General features: G+C 35.1%; 2 long non-coding RNA genes across 2 annotated transcripts in view; one reads left to right on the forward strand and one right to left on the reverse strand.

Moving 5' to 3' along the window:
* Positions 1-1,509: 1,509 nt before the first annotated feature.
* The window catches only part of LOC118738103, a 64,753-nt gene continuing 47,888 nt past the window's right edge, over positions 1,510-18,374 (reverse strand). The window contains exon 3 of the long non-coding RNA XR_004992876.1: positions 1,510-1,839. This is a non-coding gene — a long non-coding RNA (uncharacterized LOC118738103). The remainder of the gene's footprint in view (positions 1,840-18,374) is intronic.
* LOC118738102 lies at positions 4,236-5,953 on the forward strand. Its single transcript, XR_004992875.1, has 3 exons — positions 4,236-4,267; positions 5,232-5,747; positions 5,808-5,953. It is a non-coding gene; the product is annotated as an uncharacterized LOC118738102 (long non-coding RNA).

Below are 18,374 nucleotides of genomic sequence, written 5' to 3' on the forward strand. Positions count from 1 at the left end.
TTCTAGAAAATTATTCTCCGAGAAATTTTACTAGGGGTCTTCTCAGGTAACAGCTTCATGCCACCAACGTAAAAGCCTCTAAACATTTAAAATAAAAAATCAACAAAAAAATAGTTTTTAACAAAAAAAAATTTTAAATTTTAGTTTGGAATAACAGCTCATTTTAGGCACAGATTTTGTGTCCCGATGCATCAATTCGAAAAACATGTATTTTTTTTCTTACATCCCTAAGACAAATGGAGTGCCACACACAGTGATGGCAAATTTAGTCAGAAAGAAGAAAGATGAAGAGTTGATTTTTTTGGAAATAAAGATGAAATTCGATATTTTCTAGAAAAGTTCGTTTTTTTCCGAGTTTTAGCAACACAAAGTTCGATTTCAAAAATTCGCCATTTTGGAGCTAAAATTCGATTGAAATTCGAATATCGAAGCTTCGAATATAGAATTTACCCATCCCTACACCAAACCGTAATATTAGAAGATAAATGCGCCACTGAAAATCATGAACGTGAACAGTTCGCCGGGTCTGCTAGTTATTTTATATTTGCTTAGTTTTTTATTATTCTTTTTTAACATTACCGAGCTTAAAAAGTGAGTTCCCATTTTTGTTTACTAGTTAATGTTTAAAGGTTCAAAGAATAAGATGCCATCGGTTAGATGAATGTGGCTCTACCTTTTTTTATATGTCGAAAATCACATGAAAGATTGCTTTTGTCGTAGAAATCTACATCAAAGAACGTTTTGAGCGGTGGTCTTCTCACCCCTCCTCCAGCCACCAACTCCACAAAATCAAAAGCAAAAATTAAACTAATAGGCAATTTACATGAGGCGGTTTATCCAAGAGCTCTCACAAAGTTTGAAATAAAAGTCGTTAGCAGTTTGTTAGTTGTTCGAAAGAAAACGTAGAAAACTACGTCACGATCGTTTGTAGGTTATGAGCATGTTCGGTAAAAAAAAGTTGCTGTGAAAATGCAGTTGCAAAATATTCAAGATGGAAAATCCGTTTTATTCCATAACAAAACTCCGCTTATTCGATATTCGAAAAATCGCGATTTCAAAGAAACCGCCGGAAATTTTGGAAAATACCGGCTCACTCCGGTTTGAAAAACCGAGTCAATCACTCAACACATTGCATTCGTAAACCACCTGTACCAACTCGATTTTCAGCGAATACTCTCAGGTTGTAATGTCAACCACAGTAACGATTTATTACGAAGTAATCGAGCATGGCTCTTGAGTGGATACGTAAGTTCAAAAAATAAATTTTTGATTTTTTAGTGCGCTTTTTTATTGTTTTGACTTGGTTATTTATTTTCTAAACAATTCTGTAAAACATCAGATATCGGTGCATTTCTTCCCATGAAAATGCAGCGATGAATATGGATTAACCTCTGATGTCCACCACCATATTAATATTATTCACTTTTAACTTGGCTTGAATATTTACATCAAAACTCTTTTTACAATTTTCTACGAGTTATTTTTTTAATGACATAAATATTTAGCCTTCGAATGCATATTGTTTTTTTTTAACAGTAAGCCTTTTAAGAATTAGTGTCTAACACTTTCCCCGAGGCCACTCGTCTTAATTTTTCCTTCTCTTTTATTTCTGTTAGATACTTGTTAGTTATGTTCTGAATTGCGATTTGTATTCAAGGCCAAATGAGTTTGGGAACAAAATCCACACAATTTATTTCATTGTCACCATTATTCTCGCTCACTTTCGTTTACTATGTACTTGGAAGGTCAGTTAACCCGTCTGCTTTTCGTATGTACATACATACATATGTACATATATGATTGAACTCGAACTTACCCTTTATTACGAAAAGATGTTTGCTGAAATTGAAAGAAAAAATATTAGTTGTAATTAAACTGTAAAATGCTTTCACCGAATTTCTTAAAAATAAGAAAGTAAAGCTATGAATTTGAACGTAAGGCTTAAGTGCATGAATATTTGAAATACAAATTTTTTTCAATTTTATTTAGATCCTAATTCCAGCGAGCCTACACACATATATACGTATATATATATGTATGTACATGCATTAAAAAAAAATATTTAAACGTGTGCCCACTCAGGTAGACTCTGACTTTATCTATATGTATACATACATTGGTTTTTGTGCCCATTGATTGGCCTAAAACTAATCGCAAGCTGCTACGTTTCATATGTATATAAGTAAGTATATTTTCGTTTAATCACACGATGACATGTCAGTTACATATTTTAGTTTAATTCGTTTTTGTCTTACAGCTCACATTCGAAATGCAAAGTAGAGACGTGACCAACGAATGAATGGTGCATCCGCCATAGCTGGTCGAGTTACATACATTCATATGTACATAAATTTATAACTTGATATCAAACATTGAGCTGGTATCAACAAGGAGATAAGTTATGGGTTTCGAAACGGCATGACTTGCTTGAAACGCACTACCTTTGCCTTCACCGTTCCCAATGCAATTGTAGGCAGTGCAGCTAGCGATAGTGAACAAAGTCCCAATATAAATCAATTCATAGTCGCCATCTAATGTTATACTTTAATTAATGCTAAAACCACCTGGTCTATGAGTTCGTGCGTCATTGCCAACTTAGAGTCGCGCACTCTATGTTGATCTATTGAACAAGTGGCAATAACCTTTTATCTTCTACCCCGTAGTGAAACCACAAACTAGTCAGGAAAAATACTAGTTTACAACTACATTTTTCTGACTGAAACTGAACTAGTTCGAAAATGGCCAGACTTGTACCCAGTACAAAACGATTTATTCATGACCTGTTTTATTTGACTTCTACAGTTTAATTATATTTAAAGTACACAAAATATTATAAGTTTTATTTGGGTATATTGTCAACCATTAAAGCAAGTACGTATTCAATTATACCAGACCTATAAAATAATGATTAAATACCGATATTACCACCTTTTTAATGATTAATAATTAATTACTTAAAAAATGTTAATCATATATAATATTTTTGATCATATTTGACTCTTTTTAATTACACGATTATAATTATTTGATTAATTTCTATTATTAATCATCAAGGCAAATTATACATAAAAACTAAGAATATTTAATAACTGCTTGAATTATTTATTTATTGTATTCTTATCAAAATCTCAAATTTTAAACATTAATTATTAAAATTTTAAAAAGAATAGACTGAAATGTGCAAAGTTAATGAATTTAATTCACTTTAATAAAACCTTTTATTTTTATTTTAGTTCACTCAACAATGAACTAAAGTATTCGTTTTATTTCTAACTAAAATGTTTTATTTTGCATATTCAATATTATTCAAAAGGATAAAAATATAGTATTTATTGTACCTTAAACCTTTTACTTTTAATAACATTTAATGAAAAATGCATTCAAAATTAATGTTCGAAAGTTTGAAACATTTATGTATTTATTTTTGCTTTCAATTAATACTCCAAAAATTTAACACTAATTATTGGCAAATCTAAGGCTGCTAAATAAAAAGGTGTTATATATTAAAGTGTTCTTAATCAAAAGTGTCTTATTGTATATTCATGCATTAATTTTATTTTTTGACTCCCAAAGTAGTGGTTTTGGTCCATAATTGGACTAGCATTTTTCTTTCTATTTTGAACTAGTATGAGACTGGTATATTTTTGACCGAAATCTGACAATTTCCATCTCGTAGGACATCCCCATGTTGAAAATACCAGTTGATTGCATGGAAAAAAGATAGTTGGCTGACTAGTTGGGCATGCGGTTCATACTAGTTGTGAGATAGTTTACAACTAATACATTTGACTACAGGGTACTTATAGCGCACATACATACATACATATGTATTTATGTTGTTGTTTTATTGAACACTTAGAATTTCAGTGACAGTAGAATCCTCGGTTAAGAAAAGAATGCCATTCAAATGAGTAAGTTATTAGTATGTAAGCCGCATAAATAAATTTATTAACAGACATTTGCCGCCGTTGACACCACAAAGTGTGCATACCCACTAAAGGCGATATCTACCATTCGACATGGCTCTATTGGAGCAACCTCTCGACGATGCCGAAGTAACGAGCTGAGCGCTTTGAAACGGTGAAGCTCTTTAGTATTTGAACGGTCGTCCTGCTTAAAAGTATTTTTGTTTGATGTACATGCGTAGTTCTATTCGTTCATGTATTTGCATGCCAATCTGGATTTTATGTAAATCATCTCGGTAGAAGTTTCGGATGCCTACAAGGAAGCAGAAGCGACTGCTGGTGGGCGCCAGTGGTCAATGGTGGTGAGTAGTTTTTTGCCGGAACGGCTAAATGTCTGACATTTTCCAATTTATTTCATCTTTCAACATTCAGAAGTAAATTGTATAATTTAATTCATAAACATAATGAAGACACAAGTTTCGCGCCATGTACAGTGTACAAATTGATCCAAATGTATCTTAATTTTAAAGTATGCGGACATCCCGTTGAAATTATTTAATCAATTTATTCTTATTTACGCATAGTACAGTTATATTTTAATTTAACCTTTAAGTACCGACGTGCTATTTTAGTTACATAAGTACCGACGTGATGTCTGCTAGACCACCATAGCGTTATTAACGAAAACTTTTATTTTTCTTTATATTCTTTAAAAAAGAAAACTTTTTACGTTTTGGTAATACATCTAGTTATTGTATAAGTAAAACAAAATATAGAAATGTTCACGATTATTACTAATTATGAACATAAGATATTGCAGTCTCAAATTCATTTGGGGGAAAAAATATTTGTTTTAGTAGTTTACATTTAAACATTAACATTAAATTAAACAATTATTTTTTCTTTAAGAATAATACCTAGATAAATAATGAAAATAGAAATTTAAAATCAAATAAACCGTTTTCTTGAAAATCATAAGAAAAAGTCGTACCAAACAAAGTTACATAAGTGCAACCGAGTGGTCTGACACACCTCGCGCGATCTTATAAAAATTAAAACTAACCGAAATTGCACCCTCCAATACAGCCACTCTCCACAAACGCTTCCGCGGGCCTGCTCGAGTGGTAGAGAGAAGCACGCGAGGATCGTCTTCGCTAACACATGTATCTTTTGAAACTCTCAAAGTGCCTGTCAGACCACACGTCGGTACTTAAAAGTTAATTTATCAATCGGTTTTAGCAACAAGTAGGTATATGTATATGTATGTATGTACCTAGAGCTCTGTATGTATGTTTCAAATTCCATTATTGGATTTTTTTACTTCAGTTTTGACCACATCATTCTACTGTGCTCTACTGATGGCATGTGCTCGCGCATTTTATTTCATACACTGAGAAAAAGTAATATTATTCAGGACCCAACCCTTGACCAAAGAGCATTTCTGTGAGCTTTGGAAGAGGAACAAGTGGTATTGCGAAAAACCGGTGCACCGTTTCAGCAGATAAATACGCATCATACTATTCAACCCCGCGGCCAATGGCGACTAGCGCAATAGTTGAGAGGTACCAGGAAAAGAAGGGGATGCTTTCGAGACAACTATTCAATGCAAGATCTATAGCCCTGTTCTGGTGGGCGACAAATACCAAAGAAGACGGATTGACGAGCTATAAGAGCTTTATAATGACATGGACATAGTTACGCACAATAAAATATTGCGCTGGCTGGACAGTTCGTGCGCATGGAAGATTATGATCCGGTGAACAGATTCTTTGACATTGGAAGGGATAAATACAGAACGACCTGTCTGCACTTGGGACGAACAACCGTTGTAACTTCGCAAAGGTTCGCAATATCTCTAACAGGTATTCCAATATTAGAATAAAATTTTTATTATCATTTTAGTATGTTGTGTCAGACGACAATTAAACCTAGGATGTTCTGGAACCCACCTGGGAGGTGTGATCACAGGACGGGGTTAAGGCTTTCGATGCTTTCCCCTCGGAAAAAAAATCTCTGCACATTCAAATACAGCCAGCGAATGAACACATGTACACACATACATACGTATGTACATACATACATATGTATGTATGTATATATGTTTCCAAATATTTAGTTTGAATATTTTTTTTTTAGTCATTTATGTAAATAAATAAATTATTTTAACCCTTAATTAGGCGCATTAGGGTCAAGGCCATTTAAAGTTGAAAAAAAAGTCTTGGAGTGCTTGGAGCGTGCTCGCGCTCTTTCTAGCTTCCTAACTCCCCGCGGGGTATTTAATTAAGTCGCTGCCAGTACATCGGCGTATACGCATGTGTCGCTACTATTTTAAGCCCTGAGCCCATGCGACCACTTACGTAACATTTTTTGGCGGAGGTAATTTTTTATTTTTGTATCTAAGTTTGAAGTCAAAGTTATGCATTTCTTTCTTAAAGTTAACTATAATAAAGAGCTTTAATGTTCATGACAATAAACATTTCGTTTTATTTATTTAGTCTTGCGTTCTGACCCTATGCGACCACTAACGTAATATTTTTTGGGGGAGGTAAATTTTTAAAATTTTTTTATGTTTGAAGTCAAAAATATTTTTTTGTTTTTTTTTTTAAGTTAACGATAATATAGTACTTTAATATTTTGGTTATACACACTTCGTTTTTTTATTTTGAAAACTCTTTTTTCAACACTTTTGTTGGGGTCACTGGGACCTCATGCGACTAATTGTGTGATTTTCTTTATGCGCCTAATTAAGGGTTAAATTAAAGAGATATTTGTTTAAAACTACCTTTCCTGTTCAAACATTTTAAATCGCCAAGATGAAAAAACTCAAAAATGCTCTGAGAAAATTGCATTTGTTACCTTTTTCTCGGTGTGTATAAATGTAAAGCAAAATCCCACTTTAAAACAAAATTCGCTTGGTTGTTCGCCACGAGGGGCTTGGTTCATTTATTCCAAAGATAAATTGTCGCTGCCGCAGTTATATTTAATCGTATTTTTGTATGTACATATGCACACGCTTTTGCCTGCCACCGGTTTCTGTCAAATAAGAAGCATTCTTTGCTGAACGAAGAATGAAAAGGGACTTAATTGCCAGAATGATTTAACAAAAAGTTGCGATAACTTGTGATAATTTGTGTAAATATTATATAGTTATAAATTTTTAACATAAAATCGTGAGAAATTCTTTTTGTAATAAACAGACCCATAAATACTACAACTTATTGCAGATTTATTCAAGGGTGTTTTCCTATGTGTATGGATGTATCTCTTGTAAATTTTAATATGTTTGTACATATGGCTATGTAGTTATAGACATGGATGAAATGCACATGGATATACAAATAAACACAACTTAGCACATTTGTGCTTGCCGACTGCAACGCAAGGAAGTAGTAAACTATTATTTTTTATGAAATTATATTGATTTTACAAATTTAAAATGAAGTTAAGTTTGCATTAAACTAAGCAACAAATTATGGGTTTAGTACTGACAGGCAAGCTGGCAAATTAAGCCGTTATGTTGAAGTCGGAGGGTTTTAAAAAGCAGTTTTAATTGTTTCAGGGCCGGCCAAGTGTTCTGATGAATGAAATAAAGTAAGTTCGTAAGTAATTTCAATTACACTGTGCCACAATCAAAAAAAAAAGGAATAAACCTGACACATACCATAAATATGTATTTCAGGTTTTAGGTAGAGAGGAATGAAACATACAAATAGGTTTCTGAACCCTCCGATTTTCTAATGAAATACACATACATCTGTGTATGATATAAGTAGGCCTATTTTCCAAAAATTTTATGCGAAACAAATTTTTTGATAAAGAGACATTGTTAATATCTATTTTGGGTAAATATTAAAGAATTATTTAGCCAAATTACGTAAAGTACATACACACATATATGTAGGGAGGGGACCGTATTTCAACTTAAATTGCTTAGAGCCGGATTCACAATGCTTAGTTAAAGGATTGTTAACTTAACCACCAGCAAGAGTTTAACTTTCAATTTATATTCACTGTAAGATAGTTAACTTTGGAATCTATATCGCCTGAAAATATACAAATTCTAAAAATCAATACTTTTCTATTCAAATTTCAAAATTTGTTAAAAAGAAAAAAATAATTAATTTCACAAGAGTTTAACTATGGGAGCATGCCTTTTATAACTGTATTTAACATGTGCACTATAATAAATGAAATAAAATAAGTGAAGGCTTTTGCTAAGAACACTCAAAGCTAAATGGTAGGTGTATAAATTTTAGTTGAATAATGCGCTGAAATACTACATAGATAGCTTTAAATAATTTCCCCGGAAACATGTATTTTGAATACGCGGTTGGATATAGTGTCGAGCTTTTATGGACTAGACTGGTTGCAAGCGAAAGTAAAGCTATGGCGTTCATTATGGCAAGGAAAACATAACACATTTGTAAACTTGATAGACTTATATAAGGACGGCCGACGGTCCTGTTGACACGTTTAAGTAAATATCGTGTAAAGGCATAAACAGACGGCAGCGTTGATCCTGATCAACTTGGGAATTAACTGTCTTTTTAAGCTTTAACATGGAAAAGTCGAAAAGTCTCTGTTTGAAAAATCATTTTACTTTTTTCTTAGGGCCAAATTCACAGTGTGTAGTTAACCACTGACAATACTTTAACTATCGATTTTGATATTCACAACGCTCAGTTAACAAAATTTAAACCTGTATGCCCCCATAGTCAAACTCTTGTGCAATATTTTTTTGTGGAATGAATTTCAAATTTGTATGGAAAAGTAGTGATTTTTGGAATTTGTATATTTTCAAGCGATATGAATTTCCGTAGTTAACTATATGACTCGGAATATAAATTCAAAGTTAAACACTTCTTGGTGGTTAAGTTAACAATTGTTTAACTAAGCACTGTGAATCCGGCCATTAGTGTATGAAATGTAATCCTTCTAATAAAAAAAATAAGCAATAAGTTTTGCTTCTTCGTAGATTTCACGAAAACTAGGCCACAATGGATTCAGTGATACCTTCAATAGATATTAGCGTGGGCCGAAAATCCGATTTTTTCGAATTTTGATTGGTAATAGCAAAGATATGGTTAATTATGCTCTAAAGACAATCTGTGTGAAAGATGACAATTTTTGGTCAATATCTTAGGTTCGCCCAAGTCCATCTAAGTTTAAGTGCTAAAAAAATTTCTTCTTAGCTTACTTCGATTCTCTACAAAAAAGGCTCTTGTACCAGATTATGTAGGACGAATACTTTCGAGGATACTTGCAGTTTTATTTAAAAAAATTATTAATTACTGTATTTATTATTTTTTAAATTTTGACCACAATGAACTTTGTTAGATATTGACCAAAAAATATCATCTCTCACACAGATTGTTTTTAAAGCATAAGGAATCATATTTTTGCTATTACTAATCCAAATTCTAAAAAAGCGGATTTTCGGCCCACGCTAATATATATGAATAATAAGGTATGGAATAAGGGCTGGCAATTGTGTATTTGTATGAAAACTCAGCAGGTTTCAACAAAAAGCTAATAAAATTTCGTTTTACCAAAAATGCAAAATTTTGGGAATTGGTTTTATGCTCACCTTTTTCTACCAGTTTAATCCATTTACATACGTATATATTTTTTTAAATAAAAGCGCGCAGCAACGTCTTCAACGGTTGGTTGCATTGCCACAAATTTTAAAACATTGCACAGCTCAAACAACAACAAAAAATAATATCCAAAAAGTGGCCAAATAAAAAACCTTAAGGAAGCCCACAAATGCAGCTGACGATAAGATCAGGGAATAAAAGTAAATGAGTTAAATAAACTCGTTTCTCTGCTGAAGGCATGAGTGCTTGCACAACCTGAATAAATATTAGGAGCCACCAAGCTCTTTGTTAGCATGAATAGCTTACATATGAATAAATATAACGTTGAAATGAATTCGCATACATGTGTACATACTTATATACATATAAAAATGATGTTCGTAACCACAATTCTGTTCAGTTTTTGGCCAAGCTTCTCATCCATTTTGTGGCATATCTATGTCTTGATGTCACCAACAGCGTTACGCCACAGAGTGCTGCAGCCCCATACATTTTTTGGAGAAAATTAGGAGTAGGCGTAGGGCTTTAATTTTTCGTATTTAACCTGTGAGAGCATAAGTCGATAAAAAAAAAACAGGGCACCGATGAATAAAGGACTCCGAAATTTTGCCTATATATTTGCAATAATAGACTAAGTAAACATACACAAAATTTTAAAAATCGGTTTACTTTAACGCATACCTCCCTTACAAAACTAACTTCAAAAACGATTAAAAATGTCATTAAAATCAGCAACGATGAATGCACGACTCCTAAATTTTTTCCATATATATAATAATAATATTAGTAAAAGCAAACACCCTTAAAATGGCTGTAATCGGTTTATTCTTACGCACACCTCCCATACAAGCCTAACCTCAAAAAGCTTTAAAAAGGTGAGGAAAAGTCCTCGTATTATACAAACTGTATACTTGCGCATGCTGCGTTATACAAAACGGGAAAGCAGAAACTCTATATATGTATACAAACATGGTGTCCCACGGTGGGTAAAACTGTTTAGCGTCCATGGCCAAAAAAAACAGAACTTTTTTTTACTTTCAATGCAGCACTCCACTTTTTGGTAAAAATAGGCAAAAAATTTACTTAGTATTACTTCAATTTTGCCAAGACCTCTTTCTGTACGGTTTGGATATTTATTTTTAAGGTTTTCGATACAATTATGCATTTCACGTATAAAGATCGGCTGGGTAAGCTCTAAGATTCGCAGGAGATTAATAGTTCCTCTGTCCTATAAATGCCTAGGATACTGACACCAAAGACACGGATGCAAAGAGCCCGACCGGGGCCGAGATTTCTTTAGGAGCAGGGTAGATGGGCATAACTCAAAGGACTGCACTTCAGAACCTTCGTGCTTCCTCTGCAATCGAGCAGATGCGCACAAACACTTAGCGCGATTGCGCAAAACACTTGAATGTCCAAAAAGAATAGATGATTATCTTACAAACAAATTCGAACCGAAGCAGGACGGCACAAAGCTTGCTGATTCAGATTCGACTTGAGAAATGCGTCGATATCGTTCTAATTAGCGAGCAAAATAGAAACAGAGATGAGTCCTGGTTCTGCAACGCCTTGGCACCGTGACTATCTGGATACCCGATCTACAATTCTTTCATATTCAACCCATGGATCCGGAAGTGGATTTTTTCTGGTTGAGGATCAATGATGTCACTTACGTAAGCTATTATCTTACACCCAACGAACATATCGGCGAGGTCCAGGCAAAGCTCAGCAATCTGTAGCTCGTTTCTGTAACAATTCTCTACCGAGGCGAATTGAGATATGAATGCGCCGCCCTGTTCTCTACTGCTAATGAGTAGTAGAGAATTCCGTATATTCTTACCAGTATAGAATTAATCGGTAAAGAAGAGTTACAAAAACGAGCTACTGGAAGACAATATCCGGAACAGTTTTTTTTGTATTCATTTATTGAAACTTTCTTTCGAAACCAACAATAATTTTTCAAATCTTACAAACCACCATTAAATTTAAAATTTTTGAGGCAATGCTTAGAAATTTTTTATTTTTTATATATATACTCTTTATTGCAGTTGTTGTGGCTGATGCGACTGTCGGGATGGACAAGATTCCGAGCAGCAGGATTGCTGGATATCGTGCTGGGCAAGCGGTCTGAAAGGACGAATTCCATAGCCGCACTGCCTTCACTTTTCTATATTTAAGTAACTACAATCCAGTAGGCTGTGTTCGGTCGGAAAGGATAAGTTTCCGAGCCGCACTGACACTAGTGTTGGGTATTGAAATTTATTATATTGCACATCATTCGATAATATCGTAAAAATCCTTTAGTTTTAGTTTTCTTGCATATCTCAGGCGAAGAAGATCTCTCGCTAGTCGATTTGGATGGTTCATTAACCGTGCTGGGTAACGTGTGCTTAGCCGTCTTATGTCCTCATGCATCGTATTTACATTAAGATCTTTTTGGATATTCGTATTTTTTATGTACCACGGTGCTCGACATATGGCGCGTAAAATTTTTGACTGCAGTCTTTGAAGTTTGTTCAAAATGGAATTGCACGCTGTGCCCCAAAGCCCAATTTCATGTGCCCAAAATGATGTAGTCATCTTATTAAAAAGCAACATCTTGATATATAGGCTTAAATTAGATTTGTGTCATATAACCTATTGAAGGCTTGCTTGTTTTAGTTTCGCTTGAGAAATTTTGTTTTCCGGAACATGAATGGGGATATTATTGTAGCTGGCGACTTTAACGCTAAAGCGCTCGAGTGTGGCAAAATAAGACCCGACCCCAGGGGAGGGCGAGGTATCCAGAGCTGGGCTGGTAATTTTGAATAACGGCTTAGTCCCCACGTTCCACAGGCCAGGCTAAAGACAGACAATACTTGATATATCCCTTGCAACGGAAACCCTATCTTCACGAATCAGGGATTGGCGGGTAATCGAGGACTATACAGCAAGTGACCATCAATATATAACTTTCCACCTAGAGGATGCAGCTCAGGTCCAAGAGCAGCGTTGACGACGTCCACCCAGATGGAACGCCTCTAAACTGGGCCTTGAGAACCTATCACAAACTCTTATGAGTGGTCAGCAGGCTATCGACGCCACTATGAAGTTAATCCACCAAACCTGCTGCATTGCGAAAGAAATGTCTTCACCTCAGGCGGTTTGCTCAGAGACCGACTCGAAACAATCGCGACGCAGTCTCGAAGATTGCGGAACATAAAACGGCAAAGCATGAACGCCGTCAACCCATCAAGCTCAGCAAGATCACATGCTGGAAGACTTTGGGGGAAGACCTCAACAATGACCCTTGGGGCTTGGGGCACAAAGTAGTCCTTCGCGAACTAAAAGCATTCAGAAGTGAATCTGGCTGAGAAACTGCGACAACCGAAGCCATCGTTGATACCTTTTTCCCTATGCATCCTCCTAGACCTGGTAGACCACCAAGCAATACCTCAGAAGCTCCACCTTTTACATTGCACGAACTTTCATGTGCTTTACGCAGGTTGAGACGTTGGAAAGCCCCGGGGCCAGATGGCCTCCCGACAGAAGTCCTAAAAGCCACAGCTAATAACCATCCAAACCTCCTGCCGAATATGTACAAGGGCCTAAGGGCGAGAATATTCTCCGACCGCTGGAAAATAGCAAACCTTGTGCTTATCAGCAAGGGAAAGGGACCACACACTCCCCATCATCGTAGAGGCCTTTGTGCATGTAGGATATTTCGGCTAATCTTCTGTCGGAAACCTCTCAAACAGACAGTTTGGATTCCGAAGAGGGAAGTCAAAAATTCACGCTACACAGGAGGTAACGGAAGCGGCCAAGAGCACGGAGCGCGAAAATCATCTCTCTCGCCCCATATGTCTACTGGTGATACTAGATATCAAAAAGGTATTTAACTCGCATAGACGGAGTGACGTTATAAATGCAATGGCCCATGACTTTAGGGTACCGGAGTACCTTATTCAGATTCTCGAGCACTACCTCAGTAACCGCTAGATCAAATACGAAATAGCGGACGGCACGATAGTTAAACATCTTTCAGCAGGAGCAGTTCAAGGCTCTATATTGGGACTTGACATATTGAACTGCGGTATTCTACGAATGGAAATGTCAAAAGATTCCTCTTTGGTGGGATACGCCGACTACATCGCGGCAATTATCATTGCGCAAACTATAGAGCACTGCACTGCAAACAAAATCTTACATGGTTTATTTCGATGTTTTTTCTGAGACAAATATTTTATTTTAATTATAAATCCATATATATATATATATACAATCTGGCAGAGAAAACTTATATATCAAATTAAGGTGCTCGATTTAAAACTTTGCACAAACATTTCAGATTTAAAAATCATTCGATATACATACCTACATATTTGCACGGAAAGATTTTTAAAATTTTACATTGAGCAATTTTAAAATGTAAAACTGAACCTCGCAAACGCATTCTCATTTTCAACTTCCAACAACAACAATTTTGAAGAATTTAATTTCTTTATTTTTAATTTTGTATAATTTGAAAATGATGGAAAACATAAAAAAATCCTGGCGGACGAACTGAGGGATCGGTAAAGTATTTTACACTCTCGATAAATATGCGTTTCAGAGAATCTGATTATTTTGTGAGTTAGAGAAGGGCGAGCACTCTCGCCTGACTCAAAAATCAAGATAAATGCAACAAGAGATTATTTTGCGAGTCCATATCTACTGCCGATTCTGAATATCCACAGGAGCAAGTGGAGTGGGGGCACCTCATGACTTGATATTAAAAGTTAGAGCAGTTGTGATGTTAATCCCCGACCTAAATATGTATTTATATACAGGGTGTCCCAGAAGTAACCTGCCAAACTTGAGGAGAAGGCAGGTGGGGTGGTGAGCTCCCTTAGAACCAAAAATTTTTCAGGTAAAAGTGTCACCGTTTTTTAAATATTTACATTTTTTTGAATTAAAGAAAAATCGTGCCTTTTCATGTATTTTCTTTAACTGCATCTACAAACAAAACTATACTTAGTAAGTTTTTTATGTAAAATACTTCCAGATAGTTGCTTCTCCATATTCAAATGCAATGTAGTAAAAATATGTTAAGGAACCATTATAAAACAAGTAAGAGCAGCGCTGTCTTCGGCTATGCCGAAGGCTTCATACCTTTCATGAACATCTGCAAATTTTAGTTTGACAGATTACTGATTTTGAATACATCTGCATACATCGATAGAGGAGTTACATACTTATAAAAAATCGCATCTAAACAATCAGAGGTATGGAAGATATACTTTATATGGCAACAATTTAAGTTATTTTTACTGCTATGTGATCGGTATGTAAACCGGTAACACAATTTATTGGGTTTAGTTTCCTACATAAAGGAGATATATCGCAAAAACTGGTATCTGAACAATCAGTGCTATAGGAGATAAAGCTTATACAGCATAGATCTTGACGATTTCCTCATTAGACTTTGCATTATTATTTATACAATATCTTACGGAATTTATCGGTTTTAGCTGTTCAAATGAAGGAGTTTTACAGTAAAATCCCATATCTGAACAATCAGATGTATGGAAGATATATGTTGTAGTCACCCGATCCTTGTTATATTCACCGTAATTATTCTGCTAATAATGAGTGAAAATGGTGCGAAATTTCATGTTCCTAGCTGCATAAATAGAGGTGTTATGATAAAAGACCTCATATCTGAACAATCATTTGTATGGGGGCTGCAGGTTATAGTAACCCGATCTTTGTTATTTTCAGTTTAAGTCTTCTGTTGATAATGAGTGAAAACAGCGCGAAATTTCATGGTTCTAGCTACATAAATGGATGAATTATAACGAAAAATCTCATATCTGAACAATCAGTTGTATGGGAGCTGTAGGTTATAGTTACCCCATCTTTTTAATTTTCATTGTAAGTTTTATGTTGATAATTGTTGAAAACAGTGCGGAATTTCATGTTCCTAGCTATATAAATGGAGGAGTTATAACGAAAAATTTTATATCTGAACAATCAGTTGTATGGGAGCTATAGGTTACAGTGACCCGACTGTGACTGTAGGTCTTCTGTTGATAATGGGTGCAATTACTGCAAAATTTAATGTTCGTAGCTGCATAAATGGAGAAGTTATAACGAAAAATTTCATATCGGAACAATCAGTTGTATGGGAGCTATATGTTATAGTGGTCCGATTCTTTCGGTTCCGACAAATGATTAATACATTATAAAAATACACCCACCTACCAAATTTGATGCAGATATCTCGAACACTGAGAGACTAGGTTGCATACAAACAGACGGACAGACGGACATGGCTAAATCAACTCAGCTCGACGTTCTGGTCATATAAGTATACATTTTAATGGGTCTATCTCAATTTGTTTTGGTACTTACAAACATCGGACCAAAGTTATAATACCATTTCATGCTCATGAAAGGTATAATTAGGACTATTTTGGGATTTTTAGCTTTTTGATATTTTCTTCCCCAACTTTGACTATCTCTGGTAAAAAAAATGTACTAAGCTATAACTTTACATTACATAAAAAAATTGCTCATTTAATAAATATTTCAGAAATGTGCCACTCTTACTATTTCGAATAGAAAAAAAAGTTATAGCCGCTTTTGTGGGTAAAGGACTGAGACACGCTAGAATGTATTTAATATATTTAAATTTAAGTTGCTCCTATTACTGAAAAATGACATGTTAAATAGTACAAAGGTACATTGTTACATGCTCCTGACATCATTTTATGTTACTACCCGAGATTCGGACTAGAGTCAATAACAAGGGCTATATCTATCAATATTTTTTGTGAAGGATGGGTTCATGTGAAATAAAACATACATGAGTTGTTTGCAGAAAAATTTATTCATTTATTGATAAAATATGCTCAAATTGGCGACCTTCTACTCTAATACAAGCTCGGCACCTTTTAAGAAAATACGCTTATAGAGATCTTAAACTCAATTGGGCTATCTCAGCAGCAGCTCCATTTATTTGTTCCGGCAAATGCTCTTCGTTTTGAATTATTTTTGAATAAATTTTGTCCTTAAGACAGCCACAGTAGAAAAAATCTAATGGGTTCAGGTCTGGCGATCGAGCAGGCCACGTGATTGGCCCGTAGCGTCCAATCCATCGGCGAGGATAAGTTTCGCCTAAATGAGCTCTTACTTCACGCCCGTAGTGAGCAGGGCATCCGTCATTTTGCTGCCATAGTCTTCGCCGCAGATTTAAGGGTACATCTTATAAAAGAGTTTGTAGCCATTCCTGAAGGAACTTTAAATAGCTGTACGAGTAGAACGTTGGCGGAAGTTCCACAGGTCCCAATAACTGACAATTAAAAATACCGCACCATAAATTTATTTTGTACTAGTACTGCGAACGATCTTATCTCATTATGTGAGGATTGTCTATCTGCCAACTGTGAAGGTTATGTAAATTAAAATAACCATCACGTTTGAATGATGATTCATCGCTCCAAATTATTTTATTAAAAAAGTTGAGGTCTGAAACATGCAATCGCAACATTTCACTGCAAAATCTCACCCTCGACAGGTAATCTCTCTCTTGTAGAGCCTGAACACGTTGAATTTGGTAGGGATGGTCTTTTAAAGCTTTGTGAACTGTAGTTTTTGGTATTCCAGTCCGTCTTTCCATCATTCTCCCTGAAGTCGATGGATCTAGTTCCACTTCCTCTAACACAACATTACCATCTACCGTTGCAGGACGCCCTGTCTCGCCACCACGCCTTCCAGGTATGCTACCTTAAAAAAGGTTAAAATGGTAGTTAAAAGAAGAATGGCTTCAAACAAGAAAGGTGTAAAAATTGCTTACCTTTAGATATATCTCTATGGGTCCGGGCGTATACTTCACGACCCGGATCCCGACGATTGGGGTATCGCTCTGCATAGAGTCTTTGAGCAGCTCTGGCATTACAGCAAGCTTCTCCGTAAATTAGGTGAATATCCGCATATTAATGCGATGTATACTGCGTGTTCTCTGTCATAGTATTAATAACATAATGTTCGAAGGGTCCAATTTCACAAAATCCACATTCATTATTTCCGGTAAGTAACACAAAATAATGTCAGGAGCAAGTAATAATGTACCTTTGTACTATTTAGCATGTCATTGGTCGGTAACAAGACCAACTTAAATTTTAATCTATTAAATACATTCTAGCGTGTCTCAGTCCTTTACCCACAAAAGCGGCTATAACTTTTTTTTCTATTCGAAATAGTGAGAGTGGCACCTTTCTGAAATATCTATTAAATGAGCAACTTTATTATGCAATGTAAAGTTATAGCTCAGTACATTTTTTTGACCATAGATAGGGAAAGTTGGGGGAGAAAATATCAAAAAGTTAAAAATCGCAATATAGTCCTAATTTTATAATGGTTCCTTAATATATTTTAACTACATTGCATTTATGTATGGAGAAGCAACTATCTGAACGTATTTGACATAAAAAAATTTACTAAGCATAGCCTTGTTTGTATATGCAGTTACAGAAAGTACATGAAAAGGCACGATTTTTCTTTAATTAAAAAAAATTTAAATATTTCAAAAACGGTGACACTTATACCTGAAGAATTTTTGCTTATCAGGGAGCTCACCACCCCACCTGCCTTCTCCTCAATTTTGGCAGGTTACTTCTGGGACACCCTGTATATATGAAGGGTTAGTTAATGGTCACTCCTAATAGTTAAAGAGCTAAAATATAATGATTTGGATGCCGCAATACCAATATGTATATATAAAGGGTTAGTTAATGGACTTAAAACATGTGATTCACAAGAGAAACGAATTTTACTACCCCATATAAATTTCCAAAATTTTACCATAAACGTATTTCTTGGTAAAGAATTGTTGCAAGCACCAATTTTGAAT

Source organism: Rhagoletis pomonella, unplaced genomic scaffold (genome assembly GCF_013731165.1).
Source record: "Rhagoletis pomonella isolate Grant_MI unplaced genomic scaffold, Rhpom_1.0 Rhpom_scaffold_00004, whole genome shotgun sequence".
Lineage (NCBI taxonomy): Eukaryota > Metazoa > Arthropoda > Insecta > Diptera > Tephritidae > Rhagoletis > Rhagoletis pomonella.